The sequence below is a fragment of the Chiloscyllium plagiosum genome, chromosome 10 (genome assembly GCF_004010195.1).
Source record: "Chiloscyllium plagiosum isolate BGI_BamShark_2017 chromosome 10, ASM401019v2, whole genome shotgun sequence".
Lineage (NCBI taxonomy): Eukaryota > Metazoa > Chordata > Chondrichthyes > Orectolobiformes > Hemiscylliidae > Chiloscyllium > Chiloscyllium plagiosum.
Window position 1 is genome coordinate 86,886,652 of NC_057719.1, and position 13,990 is coordinate 86,900,641.

The window sequence follows — 13,990 nt, forward strand, 5'->3', positions numbered from 1 at the left end:
TGGTGGAGGTAGTTTCCAGCATAGCTTTCAACATTATTTGAACAGGAAAGATACAGGAGCACAGGATTGGTTGAGTTGATTTTGCAGAGTTGGCAGGATGTGAGAGATTGATCTAATATGCTGTCATTCATTGATTCTATCTGTGCAGAGACCTTTTGCTAAACAAGAATTCCTGTTAGCTGCCAATTTTGAATAAGATAAGAGAATGGACTGAGAAAATATATATTCAGGGAGTAAATAATAAATTTTGATACTCAGCAGCAGTGCCTTCATGCGCTGGATTCCTGCTTACTACTGTGACTTCAATGAGCATTACAATACTTAGGATGAGGGGAAATGTCTGCTGATAAAAGGAGGTGCAAATGCAAGGCTGTTCCCAATGGATTGTACTTCTGTACCAAAGTGTGCCATTATTTCCTATCTCTTTTCAAGGCTCATGAATCTGCCAAACAGGTGTGTCATTAGCTGTGAAAGACAGTTAAAGGAAAAACAGAAAAAAATAGACAGAGCTCAGTGGGTTAAAGTGGGTAAGAATGCTGTCCTTCCAATAACAGGGAACCTTCCTGAGTACCTTGGAAACCTGTAACATATCCACTTAGCACAGAGTCAGTGAGATGTACAGCACAGAAACAGACCCTTCGGTCCAACCTGTCCATGCCAACCAGATATCCCAACCTAATCTAGTCCCACCTGGTACCACCTGGCCCATATACTCCAAACCCTTCCTATTCATATACCCATCCGAATGCCTTTTAAATGTTGCAATGCCACTTTTTCTGGCAACTCATTCCATACACATACAACCCTCTGTGTGAAAAAGATGCCTCTTGTATCATCTCGCCCTAAACCCTAGTTCTGGACACCCCCACCCCAGGGAAAATACTTTGTCTATTTATCCTATCCATGCCCCTCATGATTTTATAAACCTCTATAAGGTCACCCCTCAGCCTCCGATGCTCCAGGGAAAACAGCCCCAGCCTATTCAACCTCTCCCTATGGTTCAAATCGTCCAAACCAGGCAACATCCTTGTAAATCTTTTCTGAACCCTTTCAAGTCTCACAATATATTTCCAATCGGAAGGAGACCAGAACTGCATGCAATATTCCAACAGTGGCCTAACCAATGTCCTGTACAGCCACAACATGACCTCCCAACTCCTGTACTTAATACTCTGACCAATAAAGGAAAGCATACCAAATGCCTTCTTCACTATCCTATCTACCTGCGACTGCACTTTCAAGGAGCTATGAACTTGCACTCCAAGGTCTCTTTGTTCAGCAACACACCTGAGGACCTGACCATTAAGTATATAAGTCCTGCCAAGATTTGCTTTCGCAAAATGTAGCACCTCACATTTATCTAAATTAAACTCCACATCCCACTTCTCAGCCCATTGGCCCATCTGATCAAGACCACGTTGTAATCTGAGGTAACCTTCTTCGCTGTCCTCTACACCTCCAATTTTGGTGTCATCTGCAAACTTACTAACTGTACCTCTAATGCTCACATCCAAATCATTTGTGTAAATGACAAAAAGTAGAGGACCCAGCACCAATCCTTGTGGCACTCTGCTGGTCACAGGCCTCCAGTCTGAAAAACAACCCTCCACCACCACCCTCTGTCTTCTACCTTTGAGCCAGTTCTTTATCCAAATGGTCAGTTTTCTCTGTATTCCATGAGATCTAACCTTGCTAACTAGTCTCCCATGGGGAACCTTGTTGAATGCCTAACTGAAATCCATATAGATCACGTCCACTGTTCTGCCCTCATCAATCCTCTTTGTTACTTTTTCAAAAAACTCAATCAAGTTTGTGAGACATGATTTTCCATGCACAAAGCCATGTTGACTATCCCTAATCAGTCCTTGCCTTTCCAAATACCTGTACACTCTGTCCCTCAGGATTCCCTCCAACAACATGCCCACCAATGATGTCAGGCACCCTGGCTTGTCCTTACCACCCTTAAACAGTGGCACCATGTTAACCAACCTCCAGTCTTCTGGCACCTCACCTGTGACTATCGATGATACAAATATCTCAGTAAGAGGCCCAGCAATCACTTCCTTCGCTTCTCACAGAGATCTAGGGTACACCTGATCAGGTCCTGGGGATTTATCCACTTTTATGCGTTTCAAGACATCCAGCACTTCCTCCTCTGTAATCTGGACATTTTTCAAGATGTCACCATCTATTTCTCTACATTCTATATCTTCCATATCCTTTTCCACAGTAAATACTGATGCAAAATACTTGTTTAATATCTCCCCCATCTCCTGCAGCCCCACACAAAGGCCACCTTGCTGATCTTTGAGGGACCCTATTCTCTCCCTAGTTATCCTTTCCTCCTTAATGTATTTGTAAATAGCCTCTGGATTCTCCTTAACTCTATTTACCAAAGCTATCTCATGTCCCCTTTTTGCACTCCTGATTTCTCTCTTAAGTGTACTTCTACTGTCTTTATACTCTCCTAAGGATTCACTTGATCTATCCTGTCTATACCTGACATATGATTCCTTCTTTTTCTTAACCCAACACTCAATTTCTTTAGTCATCCAGCATTCCCTATACTTACCAGCCTTTCCTTGACAGAAATATACTTTCTCTGGACTCTCGTTATCTCATTTCTGAAGGCGAGGTAAAAATAATGACTGCAGATGCTGGAAACCAGATTCTGGATTAGTGGTGCTGGAAGAGCACAGCAGTTCAGGCAGCATCCGATGCGGAGGATGAGGCGTTCTTCCTCTGGACATGGAGCTCCCTCACCACCAGATGCTTGGAGGAAGAACACCTCCTCTTCCGCCTCGGAACACTTCAACCCCAGGGCATCAATGTGGACTTCACCCTCCTCTAACTTATCCCTCCACCCTTCAGGCTCTCTGCCTGTATTCCTGATGAAGGGCTTTTGCCTAAAACATCGATTTTACTGCTCCTCGGCTGCTGCCTGAACTGCTGTGCTCTTCCAGCACCACGAATCCAGAATCATTTCTGAAGGCTTCCCATTTTCCAGCCGTCCCTTTACCTGCAAACATCTGCATCCAATCAGCTTTTGAAAGTTATAGAGTCATAGAGACGTACAGCATGTAAACAGACCCTTCGGTCCAACCTGTCCATGCCAACCAGATAGCCCAACCCAATCTAGCCCCACCTGCCAGCACCCGGCCCACAATCCTCCAAATCCTTCCCATTCATATACCCATCCAAATGCCTCTTAAGTGTTGCAATTGGCCTTCCTTCAATTTAGAACTTCAACTTTTAGATCTGGTCTATCCTTTTCCATCACTATTTTAAAATGAATAGAATTATGGTCGCTGGCCCCAAAGTGCTCCCCCCTGACACCTCAGTCACCTGCCCTGCCTTATTTCCTAAGAGTAGGTCAGATTTTGCACCTTCTCTAGTAGATGCATCTACATACTGAATCAGAAAGTTTACTTGTACACACTTAACAAATTCCTCTCCATCTAAACCCTTAACACTATGGCAGTCCCAGTCTATGTTTGGAAAGTTAAAATCCCCCTCCCATTTACCACCCTATTATTCTCACAGATAACTGAAATCTCCTTACAAATGTGTTTCTTAATTTCCCTCTGACTATTGGGGGGTCTATAATATAATCCCAGTAAGGTGATCATCCCTTTCTTATTTCTCAGTTCCACCCAAATAACTTCCCTGGATGTATTTCTGGGAATATCCTCCCTGAGTACAGCTGTAATGCTATCTCTTATCAAAAACGCCACTCCCCCTCCTCTCTTTCTATCTTTCCTGTAGCATTTGCATCCTGGAACATTAAGCTGCCAGTCGTGTCCATCCCTGAGCCATGTTTCTGTAATTGCTATGATATCCCAGTCCCATGTTCCTAACCATTCCCTGAGTTCATCTACCTTCCCTGTTAGGTCTCTTGCATTGAAATAAATGCAGTTTAATTTATCAGTCCTACTTTGTTCTCTGCTTTGTCCCTGCCTGCCCTGACTGTTTGACTCGCCTTTGTTCTCAACTGTACCAATGTCAGATTGAAATCTTTCCTCTCTATCTCCCTGACTCTCCCTGCCAGTATATTAGTCCCCTTCCAATTTAGGTGCAATCCATCCTTCTTGTACAGGTCACTTCTACCACAAAACAGCTTCCAATGATCCAAAACTGTGATCCTTCTCCCATACACCAGCTCCTCAGCCTTGCATTCATCTGCTCTATCCTCCTATTCCAGCCCTCATTAGCTTGTAGCACCGGGAGTAATCCAGATATTACTTACTCTTGAGGACCTCCTTTTTAAATTTCTGTAATGTCCCTTCAGAGTCTCAATCTTTTCCTTTCCTGTGTCATTGGTTCCAATGTGTACAATAACCTTCTGCTGGCCCCTCTCCCCCTTGAGAACCTTCCTGGCACCAGGGAAGCAATGCACCATTTTGATTTTTCGCTGCTGGCCACAGAAACATCTGTCTATACCTCGGACTAGAGAGTCCCCAAAGACAATCGATCCCTTGGAACTGTTTTTTTTAGATTACTTACAGTGTGGAAACAGGCCCTTCGGCCCAACAAGTCCACACCGACCCGCCGAAGCGTAACCCACCCAGACCCATTCTCCTACATTTACCCCTTCACCCAACACTACGGGCAATTTAGCATGGTCAATTCACCTAACCTGCACGTTTTTGGATTGTGGGAGGAAACCGGAGTACCCGGAGCAGACACGGGGAGAATGTGCAAACTCCACACAGAGTCGCCTGAGGCGGGAATTGAACCCTGTGAGGCAGCAGTGCTAACCACTGTGCCACAGTGCCGCCCTCTAACTTGATATACCTCTCATTCCATTAGAGCACTCATTACACTAGGAAGGGAATAGAGGAATACAAATCCTGTAAGTGAAGACAGTTTTAATATGGAAGGGCAAAACGTGGCACCACAGGCTTGGAGGGCCAAACAGCCTGTTCCTGTGCTTCAGGTTAGATTAGATTAGATTAGATTACTTACAGTGTGGAAACAGGCCCTTCGGCCCAACAAGTCCACACCGACCTGCCTATACTGTTCTTTAGGAGAAAGTGAGGACTGCAGCTGCTGGAGATTAGAGTCGAGAATATGGTGCTGGAAAAGCACAGCAGGTCAGGCAGCATCCGACGAACAGGAGAATTGACGTTTCAGGCATAAGCCCTTCATCAGGAATGAATGATGAAGGGCTTATGCCCGAAACGTCGAATTTCATGCTCCTTGGATGCTGCCTGATCTGCTGTGCTTTTCCAGCACCACACTCTCCACTATATTGTTCTTTGTTCTTCTTTGTTAGCCAGTCTGATGGCAAAATTAAAATGACCCAATGAGCTTATGTGTATTGATGGTGAAGGTCTAAGTAGTCTTATTACAGCAAGTAATGCTAACTGTTTGCAACTGTCTCGGCCAAAACGCCTGAGAATTGGACCGTCTGATGGGATGTGTGTGGAATCAAGATCACCCATTTATTAGTAGGCACCTAGTAAGTGGATAGGAATGTTGCAGCTTTTCAGAGTGCTGTATAATTCGATAGGTGAATTTTCAGAAGCTATTCTAACAGAAGGCTGTTACACATAATGATTCATCCATGGAAACTTTCACTGAAATGTAGTAAATATATCAATACTTAATTGACAAGCAATTTTGTACAGGGAAGAGGAAGAAACAAAACTTGACACCGATTTACTGTCACCAGGAATGGCAAAAGCTGTTCTGCCATTCCCTCAGACCATGAACTGTTCATTCACTCCATTTATCCATCTTGATTCATATGCCTACACACTTGCTGAGCATTAAATCCATCAGTCAATCTCAAAGATGTAAATTGCTCTCGTATTAACAGCTTTTTGGGTGGAGAGTTCCACATTTCCACTTAACTTCACAGGAAACTATTCTGACTGATCACACCAAAATAGTACTCAGTTTAAGGTTATGGCTCCTTATTCATGATTCATCCATGAGAGGAAATAGCTTATCTGTGTTGACCCTCTCAAATCCCTTTGCTTCACTATTTTAAAGACTTAATAGTTTAGTCCCCTAAGTTATGTACATGGAACATTACAGTGCAGTACAGGCCCTTCAGCCCTTAAAGTTGCGCCAACTTGTAGAACAAATCTGAGGCCTTCCTATCCTACACTATTCCATTTTCAACCATATGACCATTTAAATGGCCTTAAAGTAACTGTTGCAGGCAGTGCATTCCACGTCCCTCCTACTCTGAGTAAAGAAACCACCTCTGACATCTGTCCTGTATCTATCACCCCTCAATTTAAAGCTATGTTCCCTCATGCTACCCATCACCATCTGAGGAAAAAGGCTCTCACTGTCAACCCTATCTAACTCTCTGATTATCTTATATGTCTCAATTAAGTCAACCTTTCAACCTTCTCTCTAATGAAAACAGCCTCAAGTCCCTCAGCCTTTTCTCATAACACCTCCCCTCCATACTAGGCAACATCAGAGTAAATCCCCTCTGCATCCTTTCCAAAGCTTCCACATCCTTCCTATAATGCAGTGACCACACCTGTCCGCAATGCTCCAAGTGCAGCTGCACCAGAGTTTTGTACAGCTGCAGCATGACCTCGTGACTCTACCAATGAAAGCGAATACACTGTACGCCTTCTTAACAATCCTATCAACCTGGGTGGCAACTTTCAGGAATCTCTCTGCTTATCTACACTACCAAGAATCTTACCATTAACCCAGTACTCTGCATTCCTGTTGCTCCTTCCAAAATGAATGACCTCACACTTTTCTGCATTAAACTCTATTTGTCACCTCTCAGCCCAGCTCTGCAGCTTATCTATGTCCCTCTGTAACCTGCAACATCAATCGGCACTATCCACAACTCCACCAACATTAGTGTCATCCACAAATTTACTAACCCATTCTTCTACGCCCTCAAATGACAAACAGCAGTGGCCCCAAAACAGATCCCTATGGTACACCAGTAGTAACTGAACTCCAGGATGAACATATCTTATCAACCACCACCCTCTGTCTTCTTTCAGCTAGCCAATTTCTGGTCCAAACCATTAAATCACCCTCAATCCCATCCCTCCTGTATTTTGTGCATTAGTTTACGGTGGGGAACCTTATCAAACGCCTTACTGAAATCCATATACACCCATCAATGGCTTTATCCTCATCCACCTGTTTGGTCACCATCTCAAAGATTTCAATAAGGATTGTGAGGTACAACCTACCTTTCACAAAACTGTATTGACTATCCCTAATCAAATTATTCCTCTCCAGAGAAATAAATATTCAAAAGGATAAAAGGCATCTTTTCTCAATTTAATTCTTTACACCCTGCAGAATTCTTGAGAATCTACACTGTACCCCCTCCATAAAGTCATAAAGATCTACACAGAAAAAGGCCCTTCAGCCCATTGAGTCTGTGCTGGTCAAAAACAATTTCTTAACTATTCTAATTAGCACTTCGCCCACAGTCTTGTATGCTTTAGCATCGTAGGGGCACATTTAAATATTACTTAAATGGTATAAAGGTTTTGCTTCTAAGAGCTTCAGAGGCAGTGAGATTCCCACTACCCTCTAGCTGAAAATGTTGTTACTCACATCCCCCATAAATCTCCTGCCCCTTGTCTGAAATCTATGCCCTCTGGACATTGATCCCTCCACTAAGGAGAAAAAAGATTTCCTGTTTGTCCTGTCTATGCCCCTCAATTTTATAAGTCTCAATCAAGTCCCCTCCCAATCTCCTCTGCTGTAAGAAAAGCAACATAGTCTGTTCAGTCTCTTTTCATAACAGTAACTTTCCAGTCCAGAGAACATCCTGGTAAATCAAGAAGGAGAAAGTGAGGACTGCAGATGCTGGAGATCAGCTGAGGAGCTGGAGAATCAACATTTTGGGCATGAGCCCCTCCCATTTATTTCTCTACCCACTTGGCTCACAAGCCTCATTCCTGATGAAGGCTTATGCCCAAAACATCAATTCTCCTGCTCCTCAGATGCTGCCTGACCTGCTGTTCTTTTCCAGCACCACACTCTTGACCAACATCCTGGTAAATCTCCAGTGACATCACATGCCTCTCACAATGTGAACACTGCACACATATTCGAACTGTGACTCTAGCTAGATATTTTATACAGTTTCAGCATAACCTCCCTACTCTAAACTATATGCTGCACTAATAAATGCAAGCAACCCATATAGATTCATAGAGATATACAGTATGGAAAGAGATTCTTCGGTCCAACATGCTGACCAGATATCCTAAATGAATCTTCCCATTTGCCAGCATTTGGCCCATATCCCTCTAAACCCTTATTGTTCATATATCCATCCAGATGCCTTTTAAATGTTGTAATTGTTCAAGCCTCAACCACTTTCCCTGGCAGCTCATTCTATACACACACCACCCTCTGCATGAAAAAGTTGCCCCTTAGGTCCCTTTTAAATCTTTCCCTTCTCACATTAAACCTATGGACTGCCCCACCTTGAGGAAAATATTTTGTTTATTTACCCTATCTATGCCCCTCATGATTATATAAACCTCTACAAGGTCACCCCTCAGCCTCCAACACTCCAGGGAGAAAAGCCCTAGGCTGACCGAACGATCTGTTTCCATGCTGCACATCTCTAGGACTCTCCCTATATCTCAAACTCTCTAACCCTGGCAACAACCTTAAAAATCTTTTCTGAACCCTTTTAAGTTTCACAACATCCTTGCTATAGCAGGGTCACTCCCACTTTTCTAAACTCCAGGGAATATACAGGTCCAGCCTGTCCAATCATTCCTGATAAGAGAACCCTCCCATTTCTGATAAAGGGCCTATGCCCGAAACACTGATTCTCCTGCTCCTCAGATGCTGCCTGACCTGCTGTGCTTTGGAAGAAAAATGGCCGTTATTACAACAGTGATACAATATAAAAGTAGGAAAGCCTGGCTGCAATTTTATGGGCATATTGCGGGCTGGGGGGGGGGTTGATGATGATGGACAACAGTTGCAGCAAGGGAGATAAATCTAAGATACAGTGAGGTAGATGGACGACTTTCAGGAAAGGAAGTCAAGGGAGGCAGATAGTGCAGGAGTCTCCACTGGAGAAAAGTTTATGAGTCACCATTTATGGTGTCATCTGAGGTAACAAGCAACAAAATAGAGAAAACAAACTTAAAAAGTTAAACATTACAATCCTCCTTACTGAAAAATAGAAAAATGAAGAAACAGTTACACAGTCCATAATCACCCAGCTATGCTAGACTCACATTCATGACAAGGGCTCAACCTCTTCCACTCTGGGCTCCACATCGCTTCTGCCCCAGACTATCTGCTGTAGCTGCCTTGCAACCTGCTCCCACCACTGGCCACCCCAGGCTGCCTGCTCCCGCTCTTGCCATAATATCAGAAAATTTGGCTATAATGTCATTAATATGGATCATAAATAGCTTAGGCCACAACACTGATCCCAATGGCTCACCTCCATAGTTTACTTATTAGCAGGTTGGCAGATGGTAATGATCTATTTATCTCTCTATGTCCTGTTTGCTGACCAATCCTCTGCCTTGGCTCAATATAAATAGGACTAGATTAATTTAGGATATCTGGTCGACATGGACGAGTTGGACTGAAGGGTCTGCTTTATAAATCCATAAAATTATGCCTCATACCATGAGCTGTTATGTTTAATGTGGCACTTCATCAAATGTCTTTTGCCCACTCAATCAATCTATGACCTTTGCCTCCCAATTTAGTGTCATCTGCTAGTTTGAATATACAACCGTATTTCTTTGTAAATGAAGAAAAGCTACAGACCAATTACTAGGTTCCTGGGGCAATTTAATACACTGATGTTTCCCCACTTAGATTTGTTGATTACAATAAAGTATAGCAAGTTCTGCATTACATTGTGTTGCCACCACTTCAAAAATGTTCACTGGTGAATCTGCCACTTTATTTCTCGATTCTAGAAGCTCCTGAAACACCCATTATTTGATTTTGTTTTCATCCACCAACCTGATAGGAGCCCATTTCTGCATAGCCAAGGTCATACAAACAATATTTGAATATTTAAAAAAAAACTATTTTTGGTGCATAATGGTTGAAGGATAAAGATCTGGTTGCAACCTAATTTGGAGCTACATGTGCATAGGCTGTAGGACCTTTTGAAAAGACAGGCAATATCAAAATACATAGAGGATGCAATTATTGAAATGGATGGAAGGGATTTCAATAAGGGTGATGGAACTGTGGAAGCTCAATGGCATATTAATGAATATAGCACTTCCATAAAAATTTATCATGGTCACCTAGGAATACAAACCAATTTTACTGCTTCAACTGAGATGAACTAAGCTGAGCACATGGCAGAAATCAAACTTGGGAACTTCCTGGTTTGTATTCGAGGTAGTTATTTTCCACTTTTTGATTTAATACTATGCATGATACAAAATTGTGGTCTTCCTCAGTGCCTCGAGTGCAACACAGGGATAAACTGACAAAGTAGCTTTACATTCTTGTCTCTATTATGTTGTACCTTGATTTATCTTACTCCTCATACAGTGGATCACTTGGAGTATTCCGTATATTTTTATGGCTAGCGATGACAAAGCTCATCAGTGTTAGGCATTTTACAGATTTAAGGTTGTGTGGAAAATCACATGCCCCAAACAAAGACACCATAAGGTTTTACTATGATACATGTGCCAATCTTGTGCTGATGGAGAAATGGTATAAGGGATACAGTTATGAAGATTCCAAACCTGTGACCTCTATCACCTAGAAAGACAAGGGCAGCAGGTACATGGGACACCACCCCTAACAGCACTGTGGCTGTACCTATTCCAAATGCACCTCAGGGGTTCATGGTGACAGCTCATCACTATATTCTCAAAGGTGGTTGGGAATGTACAGTGTTATCTGGTTCCTCTTTAAACAAGCTACAGACATCTCTGACCAGATGTTATGAATGAATTTGCCCAGGTGTCCCTGAATACCAAAGTGGTCAAATCAATACAAACAAGCAGGTACAAAGCAAAACAGTCCCAACTTCATTAAGAACAAAGTTACAATAACCTTTAATACTAAACATACTACCTCTAATCCTATTTGGCCCTTTAAGATTACAATACTTTTGAGTCTCTAACAGATTTACAGTCATTCTCTCTGGCTCAGCAAAGCTTTATTCCTCTCTCTCTGGATGGTCAACTAGTCTCTGCCTCTTGCCATGCTGTTTTCCTCAGGACTCAGATGAATCCAAGAGACAGATCTGCAGGTGAATCTGGTTTTTATACCCGAGAGATGGTTTTCTGGAAGTTTCTATAGTACTGGCCAATCAGGGAGATACACTTAATAATTTGAAACAGTCAATCATTTGGATGGCATGCTGGTGTTATTTTCTTTGTACAGCAGGACCTGGTACCTTTGTCTGGGCCCTTCTTTGTTTCATGGATACATTGTTGGGGATGTGTCTGACCAGAATAACTGTCGCTTTTTACATTATACTAATATTATTATCACTCAACTGCTGTGTTTGAACGGTGTCTGGTGTGTGGGTTTTGTGATTTCAGAGTTTTACTTGGCCAATGCATCCATCACTTGCTGTTTGGCAAAGTTAGCAATCAGTGTTTTAACAATCAGGAGGCTATTACAAATGAATGCTGGCCTAGCTTGCAACACACATCTGAGAATTAGTTTAAAAAAAGGAAGTGCCTAGTCAAGAATCTGCACACAGGTGATAGACGCATGAAGGCTGTTGGGCAGCAGTGTTGGGAGGGGTGTCATTGGGCAGCAGCATTGGTGACTGAGCAAATTCTTTTCTGATACCGTCTGCTCACCTCAAGAGGCTTGTCAAAGTACCCTAAAAATAGGTTCATTGACTTTCTTCAGGCGGGTGATTCATTTCCTGCAAGATCACTACATTTCTGTTTACAGAAAAAACAAATCTTTGAGACTTGGAATGCTGGAACATTTGTGGATAATCTCAAGAGTGAAAGTCTGGAAATGAGAACTGCAATCGTAACACTTGAGCTGTCAAAGCCAATGACCACCCTCTGAGATCCACCTTCCCAGGTAAAAGCAGCTGAAGGAACAAACGGGGAATACAGTAGTAGTAACACGTGCTAAGTGTTGATTTTGCTATTTAGAATAGGAACTTGGATGCACTGCCTGAGCTCAATTGTATTGAAAACTTGTGACTTTTCCCCTTCAAATCAAGCATAAGTAATATGCCACCACAATTACCACTCAAGTACTTTGTCAGAGCCAGGACACAAGGAAAGGTTACAGCATGACTGTAGGTCCTGGTGATCCCAAAAGGAAAGACCCTTGAGTAATGGTACAGTGTTAAATATCTTTGTGGCACCTCTCCTGCCTTGAGGGGGGATTTGGAAATATCAGGGCGCCTGCAATTTCCTGTTGCTTCCCACAGCAGCTAAGCATACATCTTATCTGGTTGTGGGGATTTATTCAATTTTAATCCCACCAAAACCATTAATGCCACCTCCCTCTCAAGGCTAATCTGTCAAGTTTATCTCAAACCTGATTTCTATACCTATATTGTATCTTTATTCAGTATCAAGAAGAACAAAGTAATCATTAAAAATCTTACATCTTCCAACTCCACACACATGACTACACTGGTCCCTACTGAAGAGAAAGTGAGGACTGCAGATGCTGGAGATCAGAGTAGAGTGTGGTGCTGGAAAAGCACAGCAGGTCAGGCTGCATCCGAGGAGCAGGAGAATCAATGTTTTGGGCATAAGCCCTACTGAGTCCTACTCTTTTTTAAAGTTATTCTTTTGCCCCTAATGTTCTTATAAAATGCCTTTGGGTGGTCCTTTATTTTACTGGTCAGTGTTTTCCCTCCTAATTTATTTTTAAGTAATCATTGCACTTTCTGTAATTTTCCAGGCACCTACTGTTGAGCCTTCAGTATCTACTTTAAGGTTCCCTTATTCAATGCTGTACATCCCTCGACACCCAGGAGTCACTATTTATTTAGCCCTGATGTTCCTCCACCTTTACAGGAATATGTAGGTGTAGCATTATTTCCGTTTAAAATTATTCCTTTTATGTTGATAAAAGTTTTCCTACATGAAGCTACTCCTGGTCCACTTTGGCTAGATCCTGGAGAAATTGAGCACTGCAGATGCTGGAGATCAGAGTCACAAAGTATGGTGCTGGAAAAGCACAGCCAGTCAGGCAGCACCAGAGGAGCAGGAAAGCTCAAAAATGTCGACTCACCTGCTGTTCGAAAGCTGCTTGACTGGCTGTGCTTTTCCAGTGACATACAGGATCTAGCCAAAGTCAAAAAGTATTAAAAACTGTTTCCCCACAATTCAGAACTGTTATTTCTAGTCCAACCTTGTCCTTTTCCATGACCACTTGAAATCCTACAAAGTTATTGTTACTATCACTGAAATGCTCCCCACTTACACTTCTACCATTTGCTCAGCTTCACTGTCTAAAATTAGGTCCAGCACCATGCTTTCTCTTCGAAGAGTTTATGTGCTGGCTTAAAAGCTCTTCATACACATTTAAGCATTCTTTCCTCTCTAATACGTTTGCACTTCCTCTCTCCCAATTAATGCTGACCACCATCAACAAGGCACAAATCAAGAATGCAGTGGAATACTCTCCATTGTCTAGATGGGAGCAGTTCCAACTACACATGAGAAGTTCAATCAACAAAACCACATATTAGAAAGTGCCACAATTCAAATACAAATCAGCACCCATGCATTTTATTGGGTAAAGTTCCCTCACATGATCCAACAACCAAATACATTTGTCCTAAGCCTCATGGTTGGTTGGTTGATTGATTGATTGATTTCAGAATAACAGCCCATTTGATTTACAATTTAAAAGGATTTACTATTTTAAAGTTATATTGACTTTCTACTGACGAGTGTAAAATTGAACTTTTTGTTTAAAGCAAAGGAGACGCTGTGGGGGTGAAAACCTGCAATTTTGAAATTCTGAAGAAAAAGGTTGGGAAAGTTTAAAAAAAAAAGTTCCAGCCAAATCACCACATCTGGTCACCTTAATC